At 56.0% G+C, this 14,814-nt stretch overlaps 12 non-coding genes and 1 pseudogene across 12 annotated transcripts; all 13 read left to right on the top strand.

Moving 5' to 3' along the window:
• Nucleotides 1-502: 502 nt before the first annotated feature.
• On the top strand, nt 503-621 carry LOC140134509 (5S ribosomal RNA). Its single transcript, XR_011856335.1, has one exon. It is a non-coding gene; the product is annotated as a 5S ribosomal RNA (ribosomal RNA).
• Nucleotides 622-1,938: 1,317 nt separating this feature from the next.
• On the top strand, nt 1,939-2,058 carry LOC140134407 (5S ribosomal RNA). The gene has a single exon (XR_011856267.1). It is a non-coding gene; the product is annotated as a 5S ribosomal RNA (ribosomal RNA).
• Nucleotides 2,059-2,742: 684 nt separating this feature from the next.
• On the top strand, nt 2,743-2,861 carry LOC140134508 (5S ribosomal RNA). The gene has a single exon (XR_011856334.1). It is a non-coding gene; the product is annotated as a 5S ribosomal RNA (ribosomal RNA).
• Nucleotides 2,862-4,174: 1,313 nt separating this feature from the next.
• Nucleotides 4,175-4,294, top strand: LOC140134405 (5S ribosomal RNA). Its single transcript, XR_011856266.1, has one exon. It is a non-coding gene; the product is annotated as a 5S ribosomal RNA (ribosomal RNA).
• Nucleotides 4,295-4,938: 644 nt separating this feature from the next.
• LOC140134507 (5S ribosomal RNA) lies at nt 4,939-5,057 on the top strand. The gene has a single exon (XR_011856333.1). It is a non-coding gene; the product is annotated as a 5S ribosomal RNA (ribosomal RNA).
• A 1,313-nt stretch (nt 5,058-6,370) lies between these two features.
• Nucleotides 6,371-6,490, top strand: LOC140134404 (5S ribosomal RNA). Its single transcript, XR_011856265.1, has one exon. It is a non-coding gene; the product is annotated as a 5S ribosomal RNA (ribosomal RNA).
• A 692-nt stretch (nt 6,491-7,182) lies between these two features.
• LOC140134506 (5S ribosomal RNA) lies at nt 7,183-7,301 on the top strand. The gene has a single exon (XR_011856332.1). It is a non-coding gene; the product is annotated as a 5S ribosomal RNA (ribosomal RNA).
• Nucleotides 7,302-8,614: 1,313 nt separating this feature from the next.
• Nucleotides 8,615-8,734, top strand: LOC140134402 (5S ribosomal RNA). The gene has a single exon (XR_011856263.1). It is a non-coding gene; the product is annotated as a 5S ribosomal RNA (ribosomal RNA).
• Nucleotides 8,735-9,378: 644 nt separating this feature from the next.
• LOC140134505 (5S ribosomal RNA) lies at nt 9,379-9,497 on the top strand. Its single transcript, XR_011856331.1, has one exon. It is a non-coding gene; the product is annotated as a 5S ribosomal RNA (ribosomal RNA).
• Nucleotides 9,498-10,795: 1,298 nt separating this feature from the next.
• LOC140134465 (5S ribosomal RNA) lies at nt 10,796-10,905 on the top strand (annotated as a pseudogene).
• A 684-nt stretch (nt 10,906-11,589) lies between these two features.
• On the top strand, nt 11,590-11,708 carry LOC140134503 (5S ribosomal RNA). Its single transcript, XR_011856329.1, has one exon. It is a non-coding gene; the product is annotated as a 5S ribosomal RNA (ribosomal RNA).
• Nucleotides 11,709-13,023: 1,315 nt separating this feature from the next.
• Nucleotides 13,024-13,143, top strand: LOC140134401 (5S ribosomal RNA). The gene has a single exon (XR_011856262.1). It is a non-coding gene; the product is annotated as a 5S ribosomal RNA (ribosomal RNA).
• A 684-nt stretch (nt 13,144-13,827) lies between these two features.
• LOC140134502 (5S ribosomal RNA) lies at nt 13,828-13,946 on the top strand. Its single transcript, XR_011856328.1, has one exon. It is a non-coding gene; the product is annotated as a 5S ribosomal RNA (ribosomal RNA).
• Nucleotides 13,947-14,814: the final 868 nt, after the last annotated feature.

The following is a 14,814-nucleotide window of genomic DNA, read 5'->3' as shown; positions in this document are numbered from 1 at the left end:
CGCTGCAAGGCCTTGGTTGGCCCCCTGCAGCCTGCCACCTGGAAAGGTGAGAGTTAATATGAGGCCGCAGCTGAAAGGCTCAGGCCTTGAGCAGGGGCTAGTGGGGAGGGCCAGCAGAAGTGAAGTGTGCCAAAGAAGCGGGTGTAACTAGCCCGCTGGAGGGGCTGAGCTGCCGACGGCCTGCGGGCTAGCCAGCCAGCCAGCCAGCTAGCCAGCTGTGGCCAAAAGGGATGTGGGGGCTGCTGGTAGAATGTTGCAAAAAGGCGGGCTTGAGCAGTAGCAGGCTGTGGCCACGGTGCCATGAAGCTAGAGGGGGCTGTGAGGCAAGCAAGTAGGCTGTGCTGGGTGGCTTTGCTGTGCTGCACAGAGCCAGGCCATGTAAAAGAAGAGAAGAAGAAGAAGAAGAAAAAAGAAAAAAAAAAAGGGCCAAGCTTGAGCCCAGTGGAAGAAGCAGCAGGCGTCAGGCTGCAGTACAAGAGCAGCAAGTGAGAGGCCTGTCTCTGCCTACGGCCACACCACCCTGAACACGCCCGATCTCGTCTGATCTCGGAAGCTAAGCAGGGTCGGGCCTGGTTAGTACTTGGATGGGAGACCGCCTGGGAATACCAGGTGCTGTAGGCTTTTGCTTTTCCTCCCTTCAACCAGCAGGGGTCACTGTCCTCTATGCCTATTTTACATTTACTTTGCACGCTTGCTTCTTTTCACTTGCTTTCTTCTCTTGCACTCTTTAACCCTTGCAAAGCCCTAGCAGTCGCCTTGGCCCCCCCCCTGTCACTTTTCAACTGCGGGGATACCTCAAGAGCAAGGCGCCCACCAGCGTTCTTGTTTATTCCTCTTACTTCTGCCCCAAATTTCAACCCCCAGCGTCTCCCATAGGGCTGGAGGCAAGGGGGGGCATTTGTCATCTAGCTTTGTGCAGCGCTGCGTAATGTGTAGGCGCTATATAAATAAAGAAGGATTCTTTTTATTATCAGACAGGCATCTTTGGCACTGTTTTAAGGGGGTCATTTAGTTTTGTCTTTTGTCTTTTTTTCCCTTGTATTTGTCAGCTTTTCGGGGGAAAAGGGGTAGATTTGCAGAAAACTTTGTGGCTGTTTTAGCCGCCTTGCAGAGTGACAAACACAGTGAGGCAAGCGTTGCCTTTGAAAAGGGTCAATTGCTAAATCCTGCTTTGCGCGGCCTGGCAGGAGGCGAGCGAATGCGACATTTGTGTCTCAGTGCTGTGCGGGGGGTTTGGCATGAAATGCTCCTTGCGGCTTTTTGCTGGCAAAAAGTGTCAAAAACCTGTGACGCCACCTTTGTTTTGCGCCGTTTTTCAAGCCAAAAAGTTGCGTAAACTGGGGGCTTAATCCCCAAGCCCCCATGGGCGCTAGGCGGCTGTCCGATTTCCACAGCCAGCCAGTTATCCAGCCAGCCAGTTATCCAGCCAGCCGGCGGCGCCAGCCGCCCCCAGCCCAGCCTGTTAGCAAGCCACGCGTCCCAGTACAGGGAAGCTGTGGGTGGTAAAAGCAGCTGCCAATGGCTGGCAACTATGTCACCTGTTTTGTCTCCATCCCAGGTGGCTGGAGCCTGCTGGTTGTGCTTTCCAAACAGCTTCCACCCAAAAGCAGATTTTAGGCCATGGAGAAAGGCGGCTGGCCGCTCAGGTGGAGAGTTGCCACGGTGAGGGGGTTTGATTGCTCAACAACAGCTGTCATGACAGGGGCTACAGCCAGCCCTTGCAGTTGCACTTTGCCGGCGCGGAGGTATAGAAAGGCCAAAGTTTTGCCGCTGGCCAAAGAGGAGGAGCCCTTCCCCCACCCCCCATCCTGTTGTGTGTCCCTGGTGTACCCGAGGCACGGGAGCGGCTTGGCCCAGGGCCGTGCTAGGCCGGTGCTTTGGGGCAGCATGTTGTCAGAATGGACGCCTTTTTGGGGAGGCAGGGAAGCATGAGGTAGCGTCTACCGGCCATACCACCCTGAATACGCCCGATCTCGTCCGATCTCGGAAGCAAAGCAGGGTCGGGCTCGGACAGTACTTGGATGGGAGACCTCCTGGGAAGCGCGGGTGCTGTAGACCGTTTGATTACTTTTTGTCCTCTACCTCCCTCCAAGGTCCACCCCCCTCCAGCGCGGAGCTGCCAGTCCCCGAATATATGTTGCCTTGACGCATCCCCGAGCAGGAAGAGGCTGGCCCACCAAGGCCTCTGAGACGCCCACCCACCCCCCACACCGTCACCACGGCCTCTAGCTGGGTGTTCCCGCTGCAAGGCCTTGGTTGGCCCCCTGCAGCCTGCCACCTGGAAAGGTGAGAGTTAATATGAGGCCGCAGCTGAAAGGCTCAGGCCTTGAGCAGGGGCTAGTGGGGAGGGCCAGCAGAAGTGAAGTGTGCCAAAGAAGCGGGTGTAACTAGCCCGCTGGAGGGGCTGAGCTGCCGACGGCCTGCGGGCTAGCCAGCCAGCCAGCCAGCTAGCCAGCTGTGGCCAAAAGGGATGTGGGGGCTGCTGGTAGAATGTTGCAAAAAGGCGGGCTTGAGCAGTAGCAGGCTGTGGCCACGGTGCCATGAAGCTAGAGGGGGCTGTGAGGCAAGCAAGTAGGCTGTGCTGGGTGGCTTTGCTGTGCTGCACAGAGCCAGGCCATGTAAAAGAAGAGAAGAAGAAGAAGAAGAAAAAAGAAAAAAAAAAAGGGCCAAGCTTGAGCCCAGTGGAAGAAGCAGCAGGCGTCAGGCTGCAGTACAAGAGCAGCAAGTGAGAGGCCTGTCTCTGCCTACGGCCACACCACCCTGAACACGCCCGATCTCGTCTGATCTCGGAAGCTAAGCAGGGTCGGGCCTGGTTAGTACTTGGATGGGAGACCGCCTGGGAATACCAGGTGCTGTAGGCTTTTGCTTTTCCTCCCTTCAACCAGCAGGGGTCACTGTCCTCTATGCCTATTTTACATTTACTTTGCACGCTTGCTTCTTTTCACTTGCTTTCTCTCTTGCACTCTTTAACCCTTGCAAAGCCCTAGCAGTCGCCTTGGCCCCCCCCTGTCACTTTTCAACTGCGGGGATACCTCAAGAGCAAGGCGCCCACCAGCGTTCTTGTTTATTCCTCTTACTTCTGCCCCAAATTTCAACCCCCAGCGTCTCCCATAGGGCTGGAGGCAAGGGGGGGCATTTGTCATCTAGCTTTGTGCAGCGCTGCGTAATGTGTAGGCGCTATATAAATAAAGAAGGATTCTTTTTATTATCAGACAGGCATCTTTGGCACTGTTTTAAGGGGGTCATTTAGTTTTGTCTTTTGTCTTTTTTTCCCTTGTATTTGTCAGCTTTTCGGGGGAAAAGGGGTAGATTTGCAGAAAACTTTGTGGCTGTTTTAGCCGCCTTGCAGAGTGACAAACACAGTGAGGCAAGCGTTGCCTTTGAAAAGGGTCAATTGCTAAATCCTGCTTTGCGCGGCCTGGCAGGAGGCGAGCGAATGCGACATTTGTGTCTCAGTGCTGTGCGGGGGGTTTGGCATGAAATGCTCCTTGCGGCTTTTTGCTGGCAAAAAGTGTCAAAAACCTGTGACGCCACCTTTGTTTTGCGCCGTTTTTCAAGCCAAAAAGTTGCGTAAACTGGGGGCTTAATCCCCAAGCCCCCATGGGCGCTAGACGGCTGTCCGATTTCCACAGCCAGCCAGTTATCCAGCCAGCCAGTTATCCAGCCAGCCGGCGGCGCCAGCCGCCCCAGCCCAGCCTGTTAGCAAGCCACGCGTCCCAGTACAGGGAAGCTGTGGGTGGTAAAAGCAGCTGCCAATGGCTGGCAACTATGTCACCTGTTTTGTCTCCATCCCAGGTGGCTGGAGCCTGCTGGTTGTGCTTTCCAAACAGCTTCCCCCCAAAAGCAGTTTTAGGCCATGGAGAAAGGCGTCTGGCCGCTCAGGTGGAGAGTTGCCACGGTGAGGGGGTTTGATTGCTCAACAACAGCTGTCATGACAGGGGCTACAGCCAGCCCTTGCAGTTGCACTTTGCCGGCGCGGAGGTATAGAAAGGCCAAAGTTTTGCCGCTGGCCAAAGAGGAGGAGCCCTTCCCCCACCCCCCATCCTGTTGTGTGTCCCTGGTGTACCCGAGGCACGGGAGCGGCTTGGCCCAGGGCCGTGCTAGGCCGGTGCTTTGGGGCAGCACGTTGTCAGAATGGCCGCCTTTTTGGGGAGGCAGGGAAGCATGAGGTAGCGTCTACCGGCCATACCACCCTGAATACGCCCGATCTCGTCCGATCTCGGAAGCAAAGCAGGGTCGGGCTCGGACAGTACTTGGATGGGAGACCTCCTGGGAAGCGCGGGTGCTGTAGACCGTTTGATTACTTTTTGTCCTCTACCTCCCTCCAAGGTCCACCCCCCTCCAGCGCGGAGCTGCCAGTCCCCGAATATATGTTGCCTTGACGCATCCCCGAGCAGGAAGAGGCTGGCCCACCAAGGCCTCTAGCTGGGTGTTCCCGCTGCAAGGCCTTGGTTGGCCCCCTGCAGCCTGCCACCTGGAAAGGTGAGAGTTAATATGAGGCCGCAGCTGAAAGGCTCAGGCCTTGAGCAGGGGCTAGTGGGGAGGGCCAGCAGAAGTGAAGTGTGCCAAAGAAGCGGGTGTAACTAGCCCGCTGGAGGGGCTGAGCTGCCGACGGCCTGCGGGCTAGCCAGCCAGCCAGCCAGCTAGCCAGCTGTGGCCAAAAGGGATGTGGGGGCTGCTGGTAGAATGTTGCAAAAAGGCGGGCTTGAGCAGTAGCAGGCTGTGGCCACGGTGCCATGAAGCTAGAGGGGGCTGTGAGGCAAGCAAGTAGGCTGTGCTGGGTGGCTTTGCTGTGCTGCACAGAGCCAGGCCATGTAAAAGAAGAGAAGAAGAAGAAGAAGAAAAAAGAAAAAAAAAAAGGGCCAAGCTTGAGCCCAGTGGAAGAAGCAGTAGGCGTCAGGCTGCAGTACAAGAGCAGCAAGTGAGAGGCCTGTCTCTGCCTACGGCCACACCACCCTGAACACGCCCGATCTCGTCTGATCTCGGAAGCTAAGCAGGGTCGGGCCTGGTTAGTACTTGGATGGGAGACCGCCTGGGAATACCAGGTGCTGTAGGCTTTTGCTTTTCCTCCCTTCAACCAGCAGGGGTCACTGTCCTCTATGCCTATTTTACATTTACTTTGCACGCTTGCTTCTTTTCACTTGCTTTCTCTCTTGCACTCTTTAACCCTTGCAAAGCCCTAGCAGTCGCCTTGGCCCCCCCCTGTCACTTTTCAACTGCGGGGATACCTCAAGAGCAAGGCGCCCACCAGCGTTCTTGTTTATTCCTCTTACTTCTGCCCCAAATTTCAACCCCCAGCGTCTCCCATAGGGCTGGAGGCAAGGGGGGGCATTTGTCATCTAGCTTTGTGCAGCGCTGCGTAATGTGTAGGCGCTATATAAATAAAGAAGGATTCTTTTTATTATCAGACAGGCATCTTTGGCACTGTTTTAAGGGGGTCATTTAGTTTTGTCTTTTGTCTTTTTTTCCCTTGTATTTGTCAGCTTTTCGGGGGAAAAGGGGTAGATTTGCAGAAAACTTTGTGGCTGTTTTAGCCGCCTTGCAGAGTGACAAACACAGTGAGGCAAGCGTTGCCTTTGAAAAGGGTCAATTGCTAAATCCTGCTTTGCGCGGCCTGGCAGGAGGCGAGCGAATGCGACATTTGTGTCTCAGTGCTGTGCGGGGGGTTTGGCATGAAATGCTCCTTGCGGCTTTTTGCTGGCAAAAAGTGTCAAAAACCTGTGACGCCACCTTTGTTTTGCGCCGTTTTTCAAGCCAAAAAGTTGCGTAAACTGGGGGCTTAATCCCCAAGCCCCCATGGGCGCTAGACGGCTGTCCGATTTCCACAGCCAGCCAGTTATCCAGCCAGCCAGTTATCCAGCCAGCCGGCGGCGCCAGCCGCCCCAGCCCAGCCTGTTAGCAAGCCACGCGTCCCAGTACAGGGAAGCTGTGGGTGGTAAAAGCAGCTGCCAATGGCTGGCAACTATGTCACCTGTTTTGTCTCCATCCCAGGTGGCTGGAGCCTGCTGGTTGTGCTTTCCAAACAGCTTCCCCCCAAAAGCAGTTTTAGGCCATGGAGAAAGGCGGCTGGCCGCTCAGGTGGAGAGTTGCCACGGTGAGGGGGTTTGATTGCTCAACAACAGCTGTCATGACAGGGGCTACAGCCAGCCCTTGCAGTTGCACTTTGCCGGCGCGGAGGTATAGAAAGGCCAAAGTTTTGCCGCTGGCCAAAGAGGAGGAGCCCTTCCCCCACCCCCCATCCTGTTGTGTGTCCCTGGTGTACCCGAGGCACGGGAGCGGCTTGGCCCAGGGCCGTGCTAGGCCGGTGCTTTGGGGCAGCACGTTGTCAGAATGGCCGCCTTTTTGGGGAGGCAGGGAAGCATGAGGTAGCGTCTACCGGCCATACCACCCTGAATACGCCCGATCTCGTCCGATCTCGGAAGCAAAGCAGGGTCGGGCTCGGACAGTACTTGGATGGGAGACCTCCTGGGAAGCGCGGGTGCTGTAGACCGTTTGATTACTTTTTGTCCTCTACCTCCCTCCAAGGTCCACCCCCCTCCAGCGCGGAGCTGCCAGTCCCCGAATATATGTTGCCTTGACGCATCCCCGAGCAGGAAGAGGCTGGCCCACCAAGGCCTCTGAGACGCCCACCCACCCCCCACACCGTCACCACGGCCTCTAGCTGGGTGTTCCCGCTGCAAGGCCTTGGTTGGCCCCCTGCAGCCTGCCACCTGGAAAGGTGAGAGTTAATATGAGGCCGCAGCTGAAAGGCTCAGGCCTTGAGCAGGGGCTAGTGGGGAGGGCCAGCAGAAGTGAAGTGTGCCAAAGAAGCGGGTGTAACTAGCCCGCTGGAGGGGCTGAGCTGCCGACGGCCTGCGGGCTAGCCAGCCAGCCAGCCAGCCAGCCAGCTAGCCAGCTGTGGCCAAAAGGGATGTGGGGGCTGCTGGTAGAATGTTGCAAAAAGGCGGGCTTGAGCAGTAGCAGGCTGTGGCCACGGTGCCATGAAGCTAGAGGGGGCTGTGAGGCAAGCAAGTAGGCTGTGCTGGGTGGCTTTGCTGTGCTGCACAGAGCCAGGCCATGTAAAAGAAGAGAAGAAGAAGAAGAAGAAAAAAGAAAAAAAAAAAGGGCCAAGCTTGAGCCCAGTGGAAGAAGCAGCAGGCGTCAGGCTGCAGTACAAGAGCAGCAAGTGAGAGGCCTGTCTCTGCCTACGGCCACACCACCCTGAACACGCCCGATCTCGTCTGATCTCGGAAGCTAAGCAGGGTCGGGCCTGGTTAGTACTTGGATGGGAGACCGCCTGGGAATACCAGGTGCTGTAGGCTTTTGCTTTTCCTCCCTTCAACCAGCAGGGGTCACTGTCCTCTATGCCTATTTTACATTTACTTTGCACGCTTGCTTCTTTTCACTTGCTTTCTCTCTTGCACTCTTTAACCCTTGCAAAGCCCTAGCAGTCGCCTTGGCCCCCCCCTGTCACTTTTCAACTGCGGGGATACCTCAAGAGCAAGGCGCCCACCAGCGTTCTTGTTTATTCCTCTTACTTCTGCCCCAAATTTCAACCCCCAGCGTCTCCCATAGGGCTGGAGGCAAGGGGGGGCATTTGTCATCTAGCTTTGTGCAGCGCTGCGTAATGTGTAGGCGCTATATAAATAAAGAAGGATTCTTTTTATTATCAGACAGGCATCTTTGGCACTGTTTTAAGGGGGTCATTTAGTTTTGTCTTTTGTCTTTTTTTCCCTTGTATTTGTCAGCTTTTCGGGGGAAAAGGGGTAGATTTGCAGAAAACTTTGTGGCTGTTTTAGCCGCCTTGCAGAGTGACAAACACAGTGAGGCAAGCGTTGCCTTTGAAAAGGGTCAATTGCTAAATCCTGCTTTGCGCGGCCTGGCAGGAGGCGAGCGAATGCGACATTTGTGTCTCAGTGCTGTGCGGGGGGTTTGGCATGAAATGCTCCTTGCGGCTTTTTGCTGGCAAAAAGTGTCAAAAACCTGTGACGCCACCTTTGTTTTGCGCCGTTTTTCAAGCCAAAAAGTTGCGTAAACTGGGGGCTTAATCCCCAAGCCCCCATGGGCGCTAGGCGGCTGTCCGATTTCCACAGCCAGCCAGTTATCCAGCCAGCCAGTTATCCAGCCAGCCGGCGGCGCCAGCCGCCCCAGCCCAGCCTGTTAGCAAGCCACGCGTCCCAGTACAGGGAAGCTGTGGGTGGTAAAAGCAGCTGCCAATGGCTGGCAACTATGTCACCTGTTTTGTCTCCATCCCAGGTGGCTGGAGCCTGCTGGTTGTGCTTTCCAAACAGCTTCCCCCCAAAAGCAGTTTTAGGCCATGGAGAAAGGCGGCTGGCCGCTCAGGTGGAGAGTTGCCACGGTGAGGGGGTTTGATTGCTCAACAACAGCTGTCATGACAGGGGCTACAGCCAGCCCTTGCAGTTGCACTTTGCCGGCGCGGAGGTATAGAAAGGCCAAAGTTTTGCCGCTGGCCAAAGAGGAGGAGCCCTTCCCCCACCCCCCATCCTGTTGTGTGTCCCTGGTGTACCCGAGGCTCGGGAGCGGCTTGGCCCAGGGCCGTGCTAGGCCGGTGCTTTGGGGCAGCACGTTGTCAGAATGGCCGCCTTTTTGGGGAGGCAGGGAAGCATGAGGTAGCGTCTACCGGCCATACCACCCTGAATACGCCCGATCTCGTCCGATCTCGGAAGCAAAGCAGGGTCGGGCTCGGACAGTACTTGGATGGGAGACCTCCTGGGAAGCGCGGGTGCTGTAGACCGTTTGATTACTTTTTGTCCTCTACCTCCCTCCAAGGTCCACCCCCCTCCAGCGCGGAGCTGCCAGTCCCCGAATATATGTTGCCTTGACGCATCCCCGAGCAGGAAGAGGCTGGCCCACCAAGGCCTCTAGCTGGGTGTTCCCGCTGCAAGGCCTTGGTTGGCCCCCTGCAGCCTGCCACCTGGAAAGGTGAGAGTTAATATGAGGCCGCAGCTGAAAGGCTCAGGCCTTGAGCAGGGGCTAGTGGGGAGGGCCAGCAGAAGTGAAGTGTGCCAAAGAAGCGGGTGTAACTAGCCCGCTGGAGGGGCTGAGCTGCCGACGGCCTGCGGGCTAGCCAGCCAGCCAGCCAGCTAGCCAGCTGTGGCCAAAAGGGATGTGGGGGCTGCTGGTAGAATGTTGCAAAAAGGCGGGCTTGAGCAGTAGCAGGCTGTGGCCACGGTGCCATGAAGCTAGAGGGGGCTGTGAGGCAAGCAAGTAGGCTGTGCTGGGTGGCTTTGCTGTGCTGCACAGAGCCAGGCCATGTAAAAGAAGAGAAGAAGAAGAAGAAGAAAAAAGAAAAAAAAAAAGGGCCAAGCTTGAGCCCAGTGGAAGAAGCAGTAGGCGTCAGGCTGCAGTACAAGAGCAGCAAGTGAGAGGCCTGTCTCTGCCTACGGCCACACCACCCTGAACACGCCCGATCTCGTCTGATCTCGGAAGCTAAGCAGGGTCGGGCCTGGTTAGTACTTGGATGGGAGACCGCCTGGGAATACCAGGTGCTGTAGGCTTTTGCTTTTCCTCCCTTCAACCAGCAGGGGTCACTGTCCTCTATGCCTATTTTACATTTACTTTGCACGCTTGCTTCTTTTCACTTGCTTTCTCTCTTGCACTCTTTAACCCTTGCAAAGCCCTAGCAGTCGCCTTGGCCCCCCCCTGTCACTTTTCAACTGCGGGGATACCTCAAGAGCAAGGCGCCCACCAGCGTTCTTGTTTATTCCTCTTACTTCTGCCCCAAATTTCAACCCCCAGCGTCTCCCATAGGGCTGGAGGCAAGGGGGGGCATTTGTCATCTAGCTTTGTGCAGCGCTGCGTAATGTGTAGGCGCTATATAAATAAAGAAGGATTCTTTTTATTATCAGACAGGCATCTTTGGCACTGTTTTAAGGGGGTCATTTAGTTTTGTCTTTTGTCTTTTTTTCCCTTGTATTTGTCAGCTTTTCGGGGGAAAAGGGGTAGATTTGCAGAAAACTTTGTGGCTGTTTTAGCCGCCTTGCAGAGTGACAAACACAGTGAGGCAAGCGTTGCCTTTGAAAAGGGTCAATTGCTAAATCCTGCTTTGCGCGGCCTGGCAGGAGGCGAGCGAATGCGACATTTGTGTCTCAGTGCTGTGCGGGGGGTTTGGCATGAAATGCTCCTTGCGGCTTTTTGCTGGCAAAAAGTGTCAAAAACCTGTGACGCCACCTTTGTTTTGCGCCGTTTTTCAAGCCAAAAAGTTGCGTAAACTGGGGGCTTAATCCCCAAGCCCCCATGGGCGCTAGGCGGCTGTCCGATTTCCACAGCCAGCCAGTTATCCAGCCAGCCGGCGGCGCCAGCCGCCCCAGCCCAGCCTGTTAGCAAGCCACGCGTCCCAGTACAGGGAAGCTGTGGGTGGTAAAAGCAGCTGCCAATGGCTGGCAACTATGTCACCTGTTTTGTCTCCATCCCAGGTGGCTGGAGCCTGCTGGTTGTGCTTTCCAAACAGCTTCCACCCAAAAGCAGATTTTAGGCCATGGAGAAAGGCGGCTGGCCGCTCAGGTGGAGAGTTGCCACGGTGAGGGGGTTTGATTGCTCAACAACAGCTGTCATGACAGGGGCTACAGCCAGCCCTTGCAGTTGCACTTTGCCGGCGCGGAGGTATAGAAAGGCCAAAGTTTTGCCGCTGGCCAAAGAGGAGGAGCCCTTCCCCCACCCCCCATCCTGTTGTGTGTCCCTGGTGTACCCGAGGCACGGGAGCGGCTTGGCCCAGGGCCGTGCTAGGCCGGTGCTTTGGGGCAGCACGTTGTCAGAATGGACGCCTTTTTGGGGAGGCAGGGAAGCATGAGGTAGCGTCTACCGGCCATACCACCCTGAATACGCCCGATCTCGGAAGCAAAGCAGGGTCGGGCTCGGACAGTACTTGGATGGGAGACCTCCTGGGAAGCGCGGGTGCTGTAGACCGTTTGATTACTTTTTGTCCTCTACCTCCCTCCAAGGTCCACCCCCCTCCAGCGCGGAGCTGCCAGTCCCCGAATATATGTTGCCTTGACGCATCCCCGAGCAGGAAGAGGCTGGCCCACCAAGGCCTCTGAGACGCCCACCCACCCCCCACACCGTCACCACGGCCTCTAGCTGGGTGTTCCCGCTGCAAGGCCTTGGTTGGCCCCCTGCAGCCTGCCACCTGGAAAGGTGAGAGTTAATATGAGGCCGCAGCTGAAAGGCTCAGGCCTTGAGCAGGGGCTAGTGGGGAGGGCCAGCAGAAGTGAAGTGTGCCAAAGAAGCGGGTGTAACTAGCCCGCTGGAGGGGCTGAGCTGCCGACGGCCTGCGGGCTAGCCAGCCAGCCAGCCAGCTAGCCAGCTGTGGCCAAAAGGGATGTGGGGGCTGCTGGTAGAATGTTGCAAAAAGGCGGGCTTGAGCAGTAGCAGGCTGTGGCCACGGTGCCATGAAGCTAGAGGGGGCTGTGAGGCAAGCAAGTAGGCTGTGCTGGGTGGCTTTGCTGTGCTGCACAGAGCCAGGCCATGTAAAAGAAGAGAAGAAGAAGAAGAAGAAAAAAGAAAAAAAAAAAGGGCCAAGCTTGAGCCCAGTGGAAGAAGCAGCAGGCGTCAGGCTGCAGTACAAGAGCAGCAAGTGAGAGGCCTGTCTCTGCCTACGGCCACACCACCCTGAACACGCCCGATCTCGTCTGATCTCGGAAGCTAAGCAGGGTCGGGCCTGGTTAGTACTTGGATGGGAGACCGCCTGGGAATACCAGGTGCTGTAGGCTTTTGCTTTTCCTCCCTTCAACCAGCAGGGGTCACTGTCCTCTATGCCTATTTTACATTTACTTTGCACGCTTGCTTCTTTTCACTTGCTTTCTCTCTTGCACTCTTTAACCCTTGCAAAGCCCTAGCAGTCGCCTTGGCCCCCCCCCTGTCACTTTTCAACTGCGGGGATACCTCAAGAGCAAGGCGCCCACCAGCGTTCTTGTTTATTCCTCTTACTTCTGCCCCAAATTTCAACCCCCAGCGTCTCCCATAGGGCTGGAGGCAAGGGGGGGCATTTGTCATCTAGCTTTGTGCAGCGCTGCGTAATGTGTAGGCGCTATATAAATAAAGAAGGATTCTTTTTATTATCAGACAGGCATCTTTGGCACTGTTTTAAGGGGGTCATTTAGTTTTGTCTTTTGTCTTTTTTTCCCTTGTATTTGTCAGCTTTTCGGGGGAAAAGGGGTAGATTTGCAGAAAACTTTGTGGCTGTTTTAGCCGCCTTGCAGAGTGACAAACACAGTGAGGCAAGCGTTGCCTTTGAAAAGGGTCAATTGCTAAATCCTGCTTTGCGCGGCCTGGCAGGAGGCGAGCGAATGCGACATTTGTGTCTCAGTGCTGTGCGGGGGGTTTGGCATGAAATGCTCCTTGCGGCTTTTTGCTGGCAAAAAGTGTCAAAAACCTGTGACGCCACCTTTGTTTTGCGCCGTTTTTCAAGCCAAAAAGTTGCGTAAACTGGGGGCTTAATCCCCAAGCCCCCATGGGCGCTAGGCGGCTGTCCGATTTCCACAGCCAGCCAGTTATCCAGCCAGCCAGTTATCCAGCCAGCCGGCGGCGCCAGCCGCCCCAGCCCAGCCTGTTAGCAAGCCACGCGTCCCAGTACAGGGAAGCTGTGGGTGGTAAAAGCAGCTGCCAATGGCTGGCAACTATGTCACCTGTTTTGTCTCCATCCCAGGTGGCTGGAGCCTGCTGGTTGTGCTTTCCAAACAGCTTCCACCCAAAAGCAGATTTTAGGCCATGGAGAAAGGCGGCTGGCCGCTCAGGTGGAGAGTTGCCACGGTGAGGGGGTTTGATTGCTCAACAACAGCTGTCATGACAGGGGCTACAGCCAGCCCTTGCAGTTGCACTTTGCCGGCGCGGAGGTATAGAAAGGCCAAAGTTTTGCCGCTGGCCAAAGAGGAGGAGCCCTTCCCCCACCCCCCATCCTGTTGTGTGTCCCTGGTGTACCCGAGGCACGGGAGCGGCTTGGCCCAGGGCCGTGCTAGGCCGGTGCTTTGGGGCAGCATGTTGTCAGAATGGACGCCTTTTTGGGGAGGCAGGGAAGCATGAGGTAGCGTCTACCGGCCATACCACCCTGAATACGCCCGATCTCGTCCGATCTCGGAAGCAAAGCAGGGTCGGGCTCGGACAGTACTTGGATGGGAGACCTCCTGGGAAGCGCGGGTGCTGTAGACCGTTTGATTACTTTTTGTCCTCTACCTCCCTCCAAGGTCCACCCCCCTCCAGCGCGGAGCTGCCAGTCCCCGAATATATGTTGCCTTGACGCATCCCCGAGCAGGAAGAGGCTGGCCCACCAAGGCCTCTGAGACGCCCACCCACCCCCCACACCGTCACCACGGCCTCTAGCTGGGTGTTCCCGCTGCAAGGCCTTGGTTGGCCCCCTGCAGCCTGCCACCTGGAAAGGTGAGAGTTAATATGAGGCCGCAGCTGAAAGGCTCAGGCCTTGAGCAGGGGCTAGTGGGGAGGGCCAGCAGAAGTGAAGTGTGCCAAAGAAGCGGGTGTAACTAGCCCGCTGGAGGGGCTGAGCTGCCGACGGCCTGCGGGCTAGCCAGCCAGCCAGCCAGCTAGCCAGCTGTGGCCAAAAGGGATGTGGGGGCTGCTGGTAGAATGTTGCAAAAAGGCGGGCTTGAGCAGTAGCAGGCTGTGGCCACGGTGCCATGAAGCTAGAGGGGGCTGTGAGGCAAGCAAGTAGGCTGTGCTGGGTGGCTTTGCTGTGCTGCACAGAGCCAGGCCATGTAAAAGAAGAGAAGAAGAAGAAGAAGAAAAAAGAAAAAAAAAAAGGGCCAAGCTTGAGCCCAGTGGAAGAAGCAGCAGGCGTCAGGCTGCAGTACAAGAGCAGCAAGTGAGAGGCCTGTCTCTGCCTACGGCCACACCACCCTGAACACGCCCGATCTCGTCTGATCTCGGAAGCTAAGCAGGGTCGGGCCTGGTTAGTACTTGGATGGGAGACCGCCTGGGAATACCAGGTGCTGTAGGCTTTTGCTTTTCCTCCCTTCAACCAGCAGGGGTCACTGTCCTCTATGCCTATTTTACATTTACTTTGCACGCTTGCTTCTTTTCACTTGCTTTCTCTCTTGCACTCTTTAACCCTTGCAAAGCCCTAGCAGTCGCCTTGGCCCCCCCCTGTCACTTTTCAACTGCGGGGATACCTCAAGAGCAAGGCGCCCACCAGCGTTCTTGTTTATTCCTCTTACTTCTGCCCCAAATTTCAACCCCCAGCGTCTCCCATAGGGCTGGAGGCAAGGGGGGGCATTTGTCATCTAGCTTTGTGCAGCGCTGCGTAATGTGTAGGCGCTATATAAATAAAGAAGGATTCTTTTTATTATCAGACAGGCATCTTTGGCACTGTTTTAAGGGGGTCATTTAGTTTTGTCTTTTGTCTTTTTTTCCCTTGTATTTGTCAGCTTTTCGGGGGAAAAGGGGTAGATTTGCAGAAAACTTTGTGGCTGTTTTAGCCGCCTTGCAGAGTGACAAACACAGTGAGGCAAGCGTTGCCTTTGAAAAGGGTCAATTGCTAAATCCTGCTTTGCGCGGCCTGGCAGGAGGCGAGCGAATGCGACATTTGTGTCTCAGTGCTGTGCGGGGGGTTTGGCATGAAATGCTCCTTGCGGCTTTTTGCTGGCAAAAAGTGTCAAAAACCTGTGACGCCACCTTTGTTTTGCGCCGTTTTTCAAGCCAAAAAGTTGCGTAAACTGGGGGCTTAATCCCCAAGCCCCCATGGGCGCTAGACGGCTGTCCGATTTCCACAGCCAGCCAGTTATCCAGCCAGCCAGTTATCCAGCCAGCCGGCGGCGCCAGCCGCCCCAGCCCAGCCTGTTAGCAAGCCACGCGTCCCAGTACAGGGAA

The sequence above is a fragment of the Engystomops pustulosus genome, chromosome 5 (assembly GCF_040894005.1).
Source record: "Engystomops pustulosus chromosome 5, aEngPut4.maternal, whole genome shotgun sequence".
NCBI lineage: Eukaryota > Metazoa > Chordata > Amphibia > Anura > Leptodactylidae > Engystomops > Engystomops pustulosus.
This window is presented reverse-complemented; position numbering and strand designations above follow the sequence as displayed.